Source organism: Curcuma longa, chromosome 10 (assembly GCF_044706935.1).
Source record: "Curcuma longa cultivar G26 ecotype Majalengka, Jawa Barat chromosome 10, ITB_CL_G26_1.1, whole genome shotgun sequence".
NCBI lineage: Eukaryota > Viridiplantae > Streptophyta > Magnoliopsida > Zingiberales > Zingiberaceae > Curcuma > Curcuma longa.
The window spans coordinates 11933859-11945664 of NC_133870.1; the positions used below are offsets into that span (position 1 = coordinate 11933859).

General features: G+C 34.7%; 1 pseudogene; it reads left to right on the top strand.

The window, feature by feature from the left end:
• Positions 1 to 314: 314 nt before the first annotated feature.
• On the top strand, positions 315 to 2531 carry LOC141835488 (putative transcription factor KAN2; annotated as a pseudogene).
• The last annotated feature ends 9275 nt before the right edge of the window (positions 2532 to 11806 follow it).

Consider the following 11806-nt stretch of genomic DNA (forward strand, 5'->3'; position numbering starts at 1 on the left):
AAAAAAAATAAAAATACTAGGGAAAGATCTGTAGGAAAAAGAAAAGAAAAAAAAACTGTAGGAAAAAAAAAAAGAAACGCAATGTAAGCGTCTTTATCACTCCAAAACCAAATGTTTACCCATCACATGTTTCCGCCTTGTATGATGCACCCCACATGTGCCGTATGTATAACTCATAATCTTTTCCACTGTAACATCATTACTACACATATTCCTCCACGTATATCTTACCCATAGCTATTCCACACACACCTCTAGCAGTAGCAGCTATACTGCTGTAATAGAGAGAAGAAGAATAAGGAGGGAGGAGGAGGAGGAGGAGGAGATCTCAAGTTTTTTTTTCCAGCAGAAGAGAAAAAAAAATCCATGGAGCTGTTCTCGGCACAACCAGAGTTATCACTTCAGATAAGCCCACCAAGCAGCTCTCCGTCATCAACTTGGAGGCCGAAGCCAGCAGACGAGAGCATTGAGGTAGGCTTGTGGACAAAGCCATCCCTCGATAGAAACATCAATAACTCCTGCACCAGCAGCTTCCCCTTCGCTGAAGCGGTGAAGGACGTCGGCGAGCCATCTGCTTGTGATCTCTCCATGGCAGACCCGACATGCTCCTCAAGACACAGCAGCAGCATCCCGCAGCAGTTCCTCCAACACCCTCACCGCCCTGTCCCATCAGAGCTGGGAGGACTCCACCAGAGCCACCCCCACCACCTCAGCTTGCTGAAGCCCATAAAGGGAATACCGGTCTACAATCGCCCAGTACTGCATAATTTGTGCGACTCCTCGTCCGCCTCCAGCGCTTCTCTCTTCGCTCCGACCCAGTTAGGGCTGCCGAGGGGCGTTGTCGAGGAGCTATCTGCCGTCGAGGTCGTTCCTCGGAAAGCGGGCGGTGAGAGCGCCTAGAATGCGCTGGACCGCCACGCTCCACACCCGCTTTGTCCATGCTGTGGAGCTCCTGGGAGGCCATGAAAGTACTCATTTATATATGAACCACTTCTGATCAATTGGGTTGCTCATCGCTTACCTCTTTTGATGCCTTGCGTTACTTTGCTTAACTAGGAGCCACCCCCAAGTCGGTTCTTGAGCTCATGGATGTCAAAGATCTCACCTTGGCCCATGTCAAATCTCACTTGCAGGTAAGAGGGATTTTCCTTTCGATCGTAGCTCTTCTAAGATCTCGAGAATCTGTACGCGAAACCTTATCCTCTATTCTTCTACTCCTCTCCCTCAGCTTCTTAATTGTAATACTCTCTCTCTCTCTCTCTCTCTCTCTCTCTCTCTAAGCCTCTCTTTTCTATCGAGATTTTACAAGAACTCGTTACAAATGAATATTGCAGATGTATCGAACTGTGAAAAATACCGATCACAGGACACCACTTTTTTCAGGTATCACTCGTTTAGTCATGACCATGCATGGTTACTGATTGGCAGCTAGGTCGTAATTTTTTTCTATATTTTTGTTTCCCTCAAATTAGGCCAACTCGAAGGGTTTGAGAACGGGTTATTCAGGGAGGTGTTCGATGATAACTCCCCGGAGAGACCAAACCTGCGTACTATGGGATCATGCCATGGAAGGTGAGCTTAATTAAGATTAATAATGAAACGCTACTATATAACACTATGAACATGCATGGTATCTGTGTTAATTATTGTTTCTTACTCAATTACATTTCTTTAAAGTTGCATCTATCTTATTAATAATACAATACAATTAGTGTGTGCTAAGTGCCCTTTCATAGAAATAGCTAGGGATAATGCAAGATGGCTAACAAAACATCTTTTTTTTTCTTAGTTTTTAAACCAATCATTTTCATGCCAGTTTGCACGAAAGCTTCTCCTGGATTCTTTTTAATAACTAATTTTTTAAGTTTCAACTTACATTGATCTGCGCACAGAGGCTCAGAAAAATTGCAGCCTATTTATATAAATTCTAGGTGTACCTTCATCATTGTGATAATGATGATTTGATATGAGACGATCCAATTTCTGCAGTCCAAACGAGACAACAGGAGACCATATTTCTCTCTTTTTCCAAGGCATTGCTTCATCTGAAAAATCTGCCCAAAAAAGACAAATCAAAAAAATGTTGTTTATATGCACCTTTGTTTTTATTATGAGAAGTTCATTGTTTTTAACAATAGTCTCCTGCAGTCCTTATTTAGTATGCATTAATTAATTTTGTCGATCTTGTTTTATCAGGGAAAGCTGTTTCCCTGATGAACCCACCGCAAAAAATGCTGAAAATTTTGTTGAGGTACAGAAACAACTTGAAATGAATTAAGAAAGAAAATACAGATAAGTTTAGAAGCCTTTTTCGTCGAATTTTCAGGACATACAAGCGAAAAGCAAGCTTGAAGTGTTTTCAGATTTGAGTCCAAGCAAAGTAAATCTTGAGTTCACATTGGGAAGGCCTCGATGACTTAGATTACACAAGAAGGATCCACTCGCAACTAAATGACTCAAAAGAAAGTTCAAAAAGTTAAAGAGACAAGAAGACAATTGAGGCAAAACAAGAAAAGAAAAGGTAGAGCAAGGGAGATCAAGTAGGAGATCATATTGAAGGAACATGTGTCCGTGACTATGGAAAAGCTATTTAATTAACCAACAGATATGTTCTATCTAATTAGTGTAAAGATTTGTTTTCTCGGGCTTTGTGTTTAATTTTCTTGCATGAAAGTGATTACAGCATTTGATGGATGAGCTTGACGATGTGCATTTCATTGTATTCTCCCTATAAAGGCAAAAGACAGTCATGAGTGTATGTATAGTTCTATATAATCCTATAGCACTGTGAGAATATAATTAATTGGGTAATTTGTTGGTTAGCAGATGCCAATATTCATGAAATAAGTTTAATGAAAACTATATTATATAGGTATATATAGTGAGTTTGTTTTTCATCACAATTTATTCTGCAAGTTGATCCTTTTCTAGTGCTGGTTAAGAATTAAGTTTAAATAATATAGCTTAACTTACACTTAAAATGGAGATAAATGATCAAATATTTCTTTGGAAAAATTGTTTAAAATATCTATATTTTATCACAAATCAACAATGTATTAATCTTCATGCATTAATTATTAACGTATAGAAACTATGCAGCTATTCCTGAAGTGATTAAGAGGGGAAATGCCTTTCTGAGTGTGACCTAATGTTGGCGTATTAACAGCATGAATCAAGCACAGAATCTTCAACACATCCATCTTTACTCCAGTGATGGAGAATGACTTAGTTTAGGAACATTTGACTTCTCCTCTACTGGAGAATAATAGCCTAACGATCAGGCATATTAATTAGGAAGAATGGCATCGGCATTTACCAAAAGAGAGGTCCTGCAAAGCATGTTTCGGCCTTTGTTCATGTGGTTGTGCTCCCTCAACATGCAACCCTTCTCTGCACCTCATACACTGAACCATTTCCATTAAGATGCTTACTTTCTCATGCTCACCTTTTCTTTCTAATGCATCTTCTTTTCTCTAGTTTTCACTTCATGCAACATGTTAAAAAATATTTAACTTACCGTGCTTTCATGCCATTCTCATATCTAATTAAACCCTCATGTTTCCTAATTATTCTGTAAGTAAAACCTGAGTGGACTGTTACAAGTGTTAGAGATTAAAAGAATGGACAGATGAGAGCAGGGAAAGGAAATAAAAGCAGCAGCAGAAGCAGCAGGCGAAGGCAGTAAAGTTAAATGGATGGTAAGTAAATAAAGGCACCTTTAGAGGCGCAGCAGCTGGATGATAAAAGACATCTTTTCAGAAATCATGGTACGGGAGCATTTGTTGCTTTCAAACTCTCTTTTTTAAAGAAAGAAATTAACTCCCATTCTCTTTTTCCTCCTTTACTTTCTCGAAAAATTTTAAAAAATGGCACGTGAAATTTTAAAATTCTCAATAAATATATTAAACTTTTATTATTCACAAAAGACACATCAAATTATAATTTTATCATTCTGCATATATACAATATCTCTCTCTCTCTCTCTCTCTCCTCTCTCCTCTCTTCTCTCTCTGTTATATGCATATAATTTCTTTTTTCTTTTTTTCTTTTTTTTTTTTTAAATTAAATTAAATTAATTTAAATTTCATTTAAATTTTAATAAATAATATTCTAAATTTATTTAATTATACTTTTAAAATTTTAATAAAAATAAAAATATGAAAAAGAAGATTAATAAAATATTTAAAATATATTTTCTATTTTTTAATATATTTAATTTTTAAATATCTAATTATAAATGAATAAAAAAATAAAAATAAAATTAATAATGAGAGTTGATTTTATTAATAAAAATAATAAATAATAAAAATAAAAAAATTACATTGGTACTGGTTAAAAATCATCACCACAGCTTAAATACAATATCGTTGTAGTATTGGTTTCTGAAGACTAACACCACAGTAATACTGATCATCAAAAATTAACGCCATAGTGTTTTAAAAATTCAAATCATTTTGAGTACTACTAGGAGGATCTTAAAATAGTAAAAGATGAATTATTTGGACTTAGGTTCACCTAGTAAATTTACATGAGTTAGAATGAGTCTGATCAGAGTTCTCTAGGTCCATTAATAAATTTTGACTGAAATTCATTAATGAACCTAGATTACTTGAATTTCTAAAATTTTACAATGATATGGAAATATGAAATGTGTAGAAGGTAGATATGGTGAGAAATTCTGATCATGAGTCTCTTACACAAAGTTATTTGCCTGTGTCAATTTGCATAAAGTTTGAAATTTCTAAACTTTTTGAGAAATGTTGAAAATCCTTTATGATGATAATGAATGGCACATTTGGCCTCCTAGGTACTGTAGAAATATACATTAGTTGGAATGAACCTGATCAGAGTTTTATAAGTCTATCAATGAGTTTTGACTGAAATTCATTGATGAATCTAGACGACTTAGAATTTTAAAATTTTATAAAGAGATGAAAGTGTGGAGTGTGTAGAAGGTAGATATAGTAAGAAATCCTAGTTTTGAGTTTTCTACATAAAGTTATAGGTCGTTGTAATTAACATAAATTCTAAAACTTTCTAAATCAATTATATAATATTAGGAATCCATTACGATGATAATGGAGAATATAATACCCTTAGACTGTTAGGCACTACAGAAACCTATAGGAGTTATAATAGGGTCAAAATAGAGGTCTCTAGGTCCATCAATGAGTTTTAATTAAATCCATTGATAGGCCTAATTTATTTAGATTTCTAAAATTTTACAATGAGATGAGAAAGGTTAGTGTGTAGAAAGTGTATATGGTGTCCAATCTTAGTCCTAATATATGTAGGCGAAGTTATGATTGCGTGTCAACTAGTATACACTGTGATGGCTGATTTTTGAATATCAACACCACAATAGTAACGATCTTCATAAACTAGTACCACAATGTTGGTCCTGATCACACACCATGGTGCTAGTTTTCGAAGACCAACACCACAGTATTCTAAAAGTTTCAAATTATTTTGAGTATATTAGAAGAGCGTTAAAACCATAAAAGAGGGTTTATTTGGACTAAGTTCACCTAATAAATCCACATGAGTTAGAATGGGTCAAATCGAAGCTCTCTAGATCCATCAATAAGTTTTGACGAAAACTTATTGATGGGCCTAGACGACTTGGATTTCTAAATTTTTGTAATGAGATGAAAATGTGGTGAAAAATCCTGATCTTGAGTCTCCCACACGTCGTTATATGTTCATGTCAATTGGCACAAAGTCTGAAACTTTCTAAACCTTTAAAATAATGTTGAGAATCTTTTGCGATGATAATGGAGGACACCCTTGAATTTTCGAGTACTGCAGAAACCTACAAGAGTTGAATGGTTTCAATCAGAACTCTCTAAGTCCATCAATCAAAATCCATTGATAAACTTAGGGTATTTAAATTTCTAAAATTTTATTTTGAGATGAGAGAGGTTAGTGTGTAGAAGGTATATATGGTGTCAAATCTTGATTCTAATACACGTAAGCGAAGTTATGATTGCGTGCTACTTAGCACAAATCTGTTGTGCTAGTTTTTAAAGATCGGTACCAAACTGGTGATGGTCTTTAGAAACCAATACCACAATGTTGGTTTTAATCATAAATTATTATGTTGGTCTTCAGAAACCAAAATCACAGTCTGTGCTAGTTGACACGCTACCATAACTTTATTTATATATATTAGGACCAGGATTGGATATCACATATACCTTTTACACACTAACCTTTCCGATCTCCTGATAAAATTTTAAAAATCCAAATACCATAGATCTATCAATGAGTTTAGATTAAAATCTACTGATAAATCTAGATAGCTCTGATCTAACTCATTTTAACTTTTATAGATTTTTGTAGTGCTCAGGAGTCTAAGGGTGCCCTCGATTATCATCGTAAAGATTTTCAATATTATTCAAATGATTTAAAAAGTTTTAAACTTTATGCCAATTGGCACAGACCTATAACTTCGTATAGGAGACTCAGAATCAGGATTTCTCACTATATCTACCTTCTACACGCTCCACACTTCCATCTCTTTATAAAATTTTAGAAATCTAAGTCATCTAGGTTCATCAACGGGGTTCGATCAAAATTTATTGATCGACTTAGAGAGTTCTAATGGAGCTCATTCTAAATCATGTAGGTTTTTATAGTGCCTAGGAGTCTAAATGTGTTATCCATTATCATTGTAAAGGATTTTCAACATTGCTCAAAAGGTTTAGAAATAACTTCTTATTATAAAATAAAAATATGTCGAGCTAAGGATCATGATCCAATTGAGTTCATTATAACTATTATAAATTTATTACGTGAATTTGACTCCAAATAAGTTCTCTTTTACTATTTTAAAACCCTTCCCATCAGTGCTCAAAATTTTAACTTTCAAAATACTATAGTGCTAATTTATGATGATTAACACCACTGTGATGATGATCTTCAGAAATCAATACCATAGCAATGTTGTATTTAACCTATGGTGTTGATTTTTAATTGGCGCCAAAATATTTTTTATTATTTTATTAATAAATCAACTCTCATTATTTTTTATTTTTATTTTTTATTCTTTTATAATTAGATATTAAAAAAATTAAAGATATTAAAAAATAGAAAAGATATTTTAAATATTTTATTAACCTTCTTTTTATATCTTATATTTTTGTTAAAGTTTTAAAATTAAATTAAAAATAAATAAATTTATAGTATGATTTATTAACGTTTAAATGATATTTAAATTAATTTAAGTAGAAAGAAAAGAAAGAAAAGAAAAATTATATAAGGAGAGAGGGAAAAAAAACAGAGAGGTTGAAATGGGATAAGACAAAAGGGGAAAAAAAAAGCTGAAATAAAAAAAAAAGAATGATTACCTCATGATGATGCATCGGATGCACTCATTCTCTCATCACAAGATTCCAAAGCTTGTGGTCTTTTCTTGAATTATCCCCCTCTTTCTTCGCTGGCAGCAGCGACAGAGCAGTGTGTAGTCGCCTCGTTACCTTGGCTTGGCAACAGAGTTGGTCGGGCTTGTGAGGCGACGCCTCTTTAATTGATCGATGCCTTGTTTTCATGCAGAGCTTGGCCTCTTCCCCATATGCTTTCATTTTGGGCCACTGTGATGTGCTAGTTCATCTCTTGACTCCCAACCCTTCTCTCTTGTAGGGTCAATATAGGATGTCTTTCTTGGAAGGTAGCTAGCTAGCTGGCTAGGTAGTGTTTGGTCAACACTCAACTGGGAAAGGATTGAGAGGTTGGGAGCAGTGGGGACGTACTAGGCAAGGAAGAGTAGGGTTTTAAAGAGAGTTTTTCATTCAAAATAATCATTCAGTTTATTTAATTTAAACAGAAATGAGATAAATCAGAATGGATACCACTTTTAGAAAACATACATGTTTTCAAGTAATTTAAAAATCAATTTTAACTAATGTTTTTAATACTCTCCAATAAACTGTCTTCATTTTGGTAAATAACTCTAAAGTAAATTGTTAACTCTAAAGGAAATTTTTCACGTTGATAAAATAATAATTATTTTATAAAATAATTTTAATAGAGATTTTTTTTAAAAAAACATAATAAACTCATCTAAAATTTTTTTATCTTGATTTAACTGGATCATATTAAATTAAAATAAAATTAATACCATAACATCAACTAAATAAATATTTAAATAGTTTGAAAATCTTAACAATACAAAAGATGAATATCACTTTAATAAAAAAAGACTAAAATTTTTAAGAGCTTCTAAAAAGACTTTAAATGATATTTTTTTAAACGTAAGACTGAGTTGTTATAAGTTCCACCTGGTAACAAATGTAGATTTTTGAACGAGCTTCGATTTAATATATTATAAATCCCATGATTTAATCTTAGTAAAAAAATTATGATTTCTTAAAGTTTAAGTTCATGCTCCGCATTACGGATCCCTACATCACTAGCTCACTAATTTGATGTTGTACTTACTTGAATCTTCTTTTTGGTATTATCCCAGATATTAAGGTAGCCTTTTTGGTGAATATTAATGTGCTTACTCTTTTTCACAATACATTATGGTCTTTCCCAATGAGATTGTTGACTTATTATTAACATAATTGCTTCTTGTTTGTATAGTTTATTAGAAAAAATTCAAATGAATGTATCTCTTTTTACTAGAATATCAAAGGGATAGTTCGTTAAAAGATGAAATAGTAGAAGTAGTTAGAAAAAGAGATAGGATTATAGTTTTTAAGATAATGGTGGCAAAAAAATTTATTAATGTAATTAGTATATATCCACCTCAAGTAGGGTTAGATGAACACATCAAATTTATATTTTGAGATGACTTAAATGAAGTATTACAAAACATCTGCCAACTGAATAATTTTAATAGGAGGAGATCTAAATCGATATGTAGGGTGAAAAATAAAAAATATGATAGGGTTCATTGGAGTTAGGAGTTTGAAACAAAAAATAAAAGGAAAAACTATATTGGATTTTATGATAACATATGACTTTATACTAGCTAATACGTTTTTTAAGAAAATAGAAAACACTTGATCATGTTCAAAAGTAAAAATAATAAATCATAAATTGACTTTCTAATGATCAGGAAGAAGGATACCCTCAAAGGGGTGTTAAAAGATGAATTTATAGGGGTCAGGCATGCCCCCGTCGCACGGCCTTGCTTGGGAGGCACGGTCGTGTGCAACCGCTTCTCTAGAAATAGGGCACAGCCGTGCCTAGTCCAGTTGCTACTCTGGAAATCTGGCACGGCCGTGCTTGTGATGCACGGCCATGGGCAGCTGCATCTCTATAATCAAGGCATGGTCGTGCTTGGTAGGCACTGCCATGTGCAGTTGTCTTACTGGACGGAAGGCACGGCCAGGGCTGCTGCTTCTCTGTTGGAGGGGCACGACCGTGTCTAGGCCATGGGTATGTGAGGCACGACCGTGCCTGGTAGGCATAGCCGTGTTCTGCCTTGTTGCTTCTTCTCCTCCATTCTTCGTATTTGCTACATAAGAGACTCACCTGTGACAGCGAGCACAGCCAGTGTGAGCCTCTTTTCTCCACTATTTGCTCCACCATCAATAATGTATCATTTTGGCTCTAAATCACATCCTGTCAATCAAAATATACAAAGAGCAGATCTCCGAGCAAAAGAGTAGAAATATGTAATATAAAAGAATAAGGTGTGACAAAGTGTAACATATGCAATGAATTACAAATAGATGAACGTTAAATAATGCTAAAAAATCATATATGACCTACGCTCATCAATCTCAAATAGTCGCAAAAAATGAAATAGCAAGACACACCCGTGTCTCTTGTTGTACACAGTAACCTGGGATTTCTTGAGAGCGACAAGGGTTGGTCATGCCGAATAGCACACCGTATCATGGTGCTAAGGAGACTTTAAAACCTCTTCTTCTACCATGTTTCTCTCCACCAAGCCCTAGACATGTCACACCTTTCTTCTCCAATCTTGTATCTTCTTCTTCTAAACCTAAGATCAAGGCGTTTAACCCCTCTCATGCTATTGATTTCTTCTTCTTCTTCTTCCCCTCTACAACAAGAACACCCGTAAGAAACCCTAATTTCTCTTCACCGTAGCTTTTCTCTCTTCAAGCTACATCCCTCTCAAGATAAGTCTTCTTTTCTTCTCTTCCACCTTAAGAGCCTTTCTCCTCTCCCATTCAAGCACTCCCTTCTTTTCCAAACCCTAAGAGAAGAATCTCTCTTCTCTTCCACATCTTCTCCCTCACTAAACCCTAATCCCCCCTTCTTTCAAATTTTTGTTGTCTAATTTGTGTGTAGGTTCAAGATGTTCAAGCGAAGATGCGGAGAAGGATTGATCTCACGCGATAAGAAAGATCGAGCTGATCACGTGATAAGGGGAAAGGAAAGGCTTCAAATAAAGGTAACAATGCTAACCCTTAAAATCTTATTTTTGAGATGCTAATCATAAGGCTCGTTATGATATTCTTGCTAAATAGAAAATTATGAACACTCGATATTTGGATGATCAAGTTTTGAATGCTTTTGGCCTTAGAGATGATATAGATTGGATGATAAATCAATTAGGATAGAATGGATTGATGAGTATGAAGTATCCTCTTACATTAGAATCACCCCTTGAGTTCCTGAATTCGATTGAGGCTAATATGTTGCAAGGTGAGGGATGTTAAGAAGGTTGAATTACTTTTCGATTGTTTAATAATGATCATCATATGATTTTGAAGGAATTTAATTATATCAATCTTGATATTGACTCACATTTTCTTAGACACGTAGTCAAGGTTGGGAAAACATCGTCAAGGAACACAGTTATTGGCAGATTGATTACACTCATAGCTCTGACCCTAGATTATGAGGTGCTTGAACTTGAGGAAGCTAAGGGTAGTTCTAGGGTCAATATGGAGGTTTACATAGCCATGCGCATGATTATGACAGATGGTGATTATTACTGCCTGGTTCTTAAGAACTAATTACCCCACTCGCTATCCAACCCTGGGCACACCACAATCCAAAGTTGCACTAACTAGACTTTCTCTACTATACCTCCCCTTGAGCCTTTTGACACGGAACCCCTGTTTCAACCATTATGAGTTGTCCCACCTAGATATTGTTTTTCTTTTGTTGGCTCTTCTATAGGGTATTCCGACTATGACTTCTCGGACATCCACAATCCCTCAACATTATCACAGTCGATCAGCTGAGTAGAGACACATATATGATGAGCACGACGTTAGGGAAGAGATGTAGTACTAGTGGGAGGATGATCATTATCGTCGGACGGAGGAGCATTATCATTTAGAGGAGGAGCACTGACGTAGGACTGAAGAACACTTCCTCCAGATGGACGCATACCACCAGCAGATAGATGATTTGTATAACTGGTATGCATGACTAGGTAACCTCCCTTACTTCCATCCTTTTCCACCTCCTCCTCAGTAGCCTTTATATTTCATTGAGGACAATGTATATTTCAAGTCTAGGGGATTAATTAGTTTAGTTAGGATTACTTAATTCTGTTAATTTATATTATTACTTTATTGGCTTAGTTTTACTTAATTTATCATGTGTTTATTTTTTCATATTATTGTGGTTATCATGTTTCCCATGTCATCATGCATTTACTTGTTTATTTCTTATAGTACGACATTGACGATTTTATGTTCAGTGAAAAGTATGCTCATATCTTTAGCAATTTATTTCTTTCTATCTTTAGTAGCATGACATGAGCATTGTTGAGTAAAAGAGTTTTGGTATTGGCCTGTCTATTTTGTATCTCTTTCACATTATATTTGATTTCGAGAGTTGATATATCTGAGAATAGTTACTATTTATAACA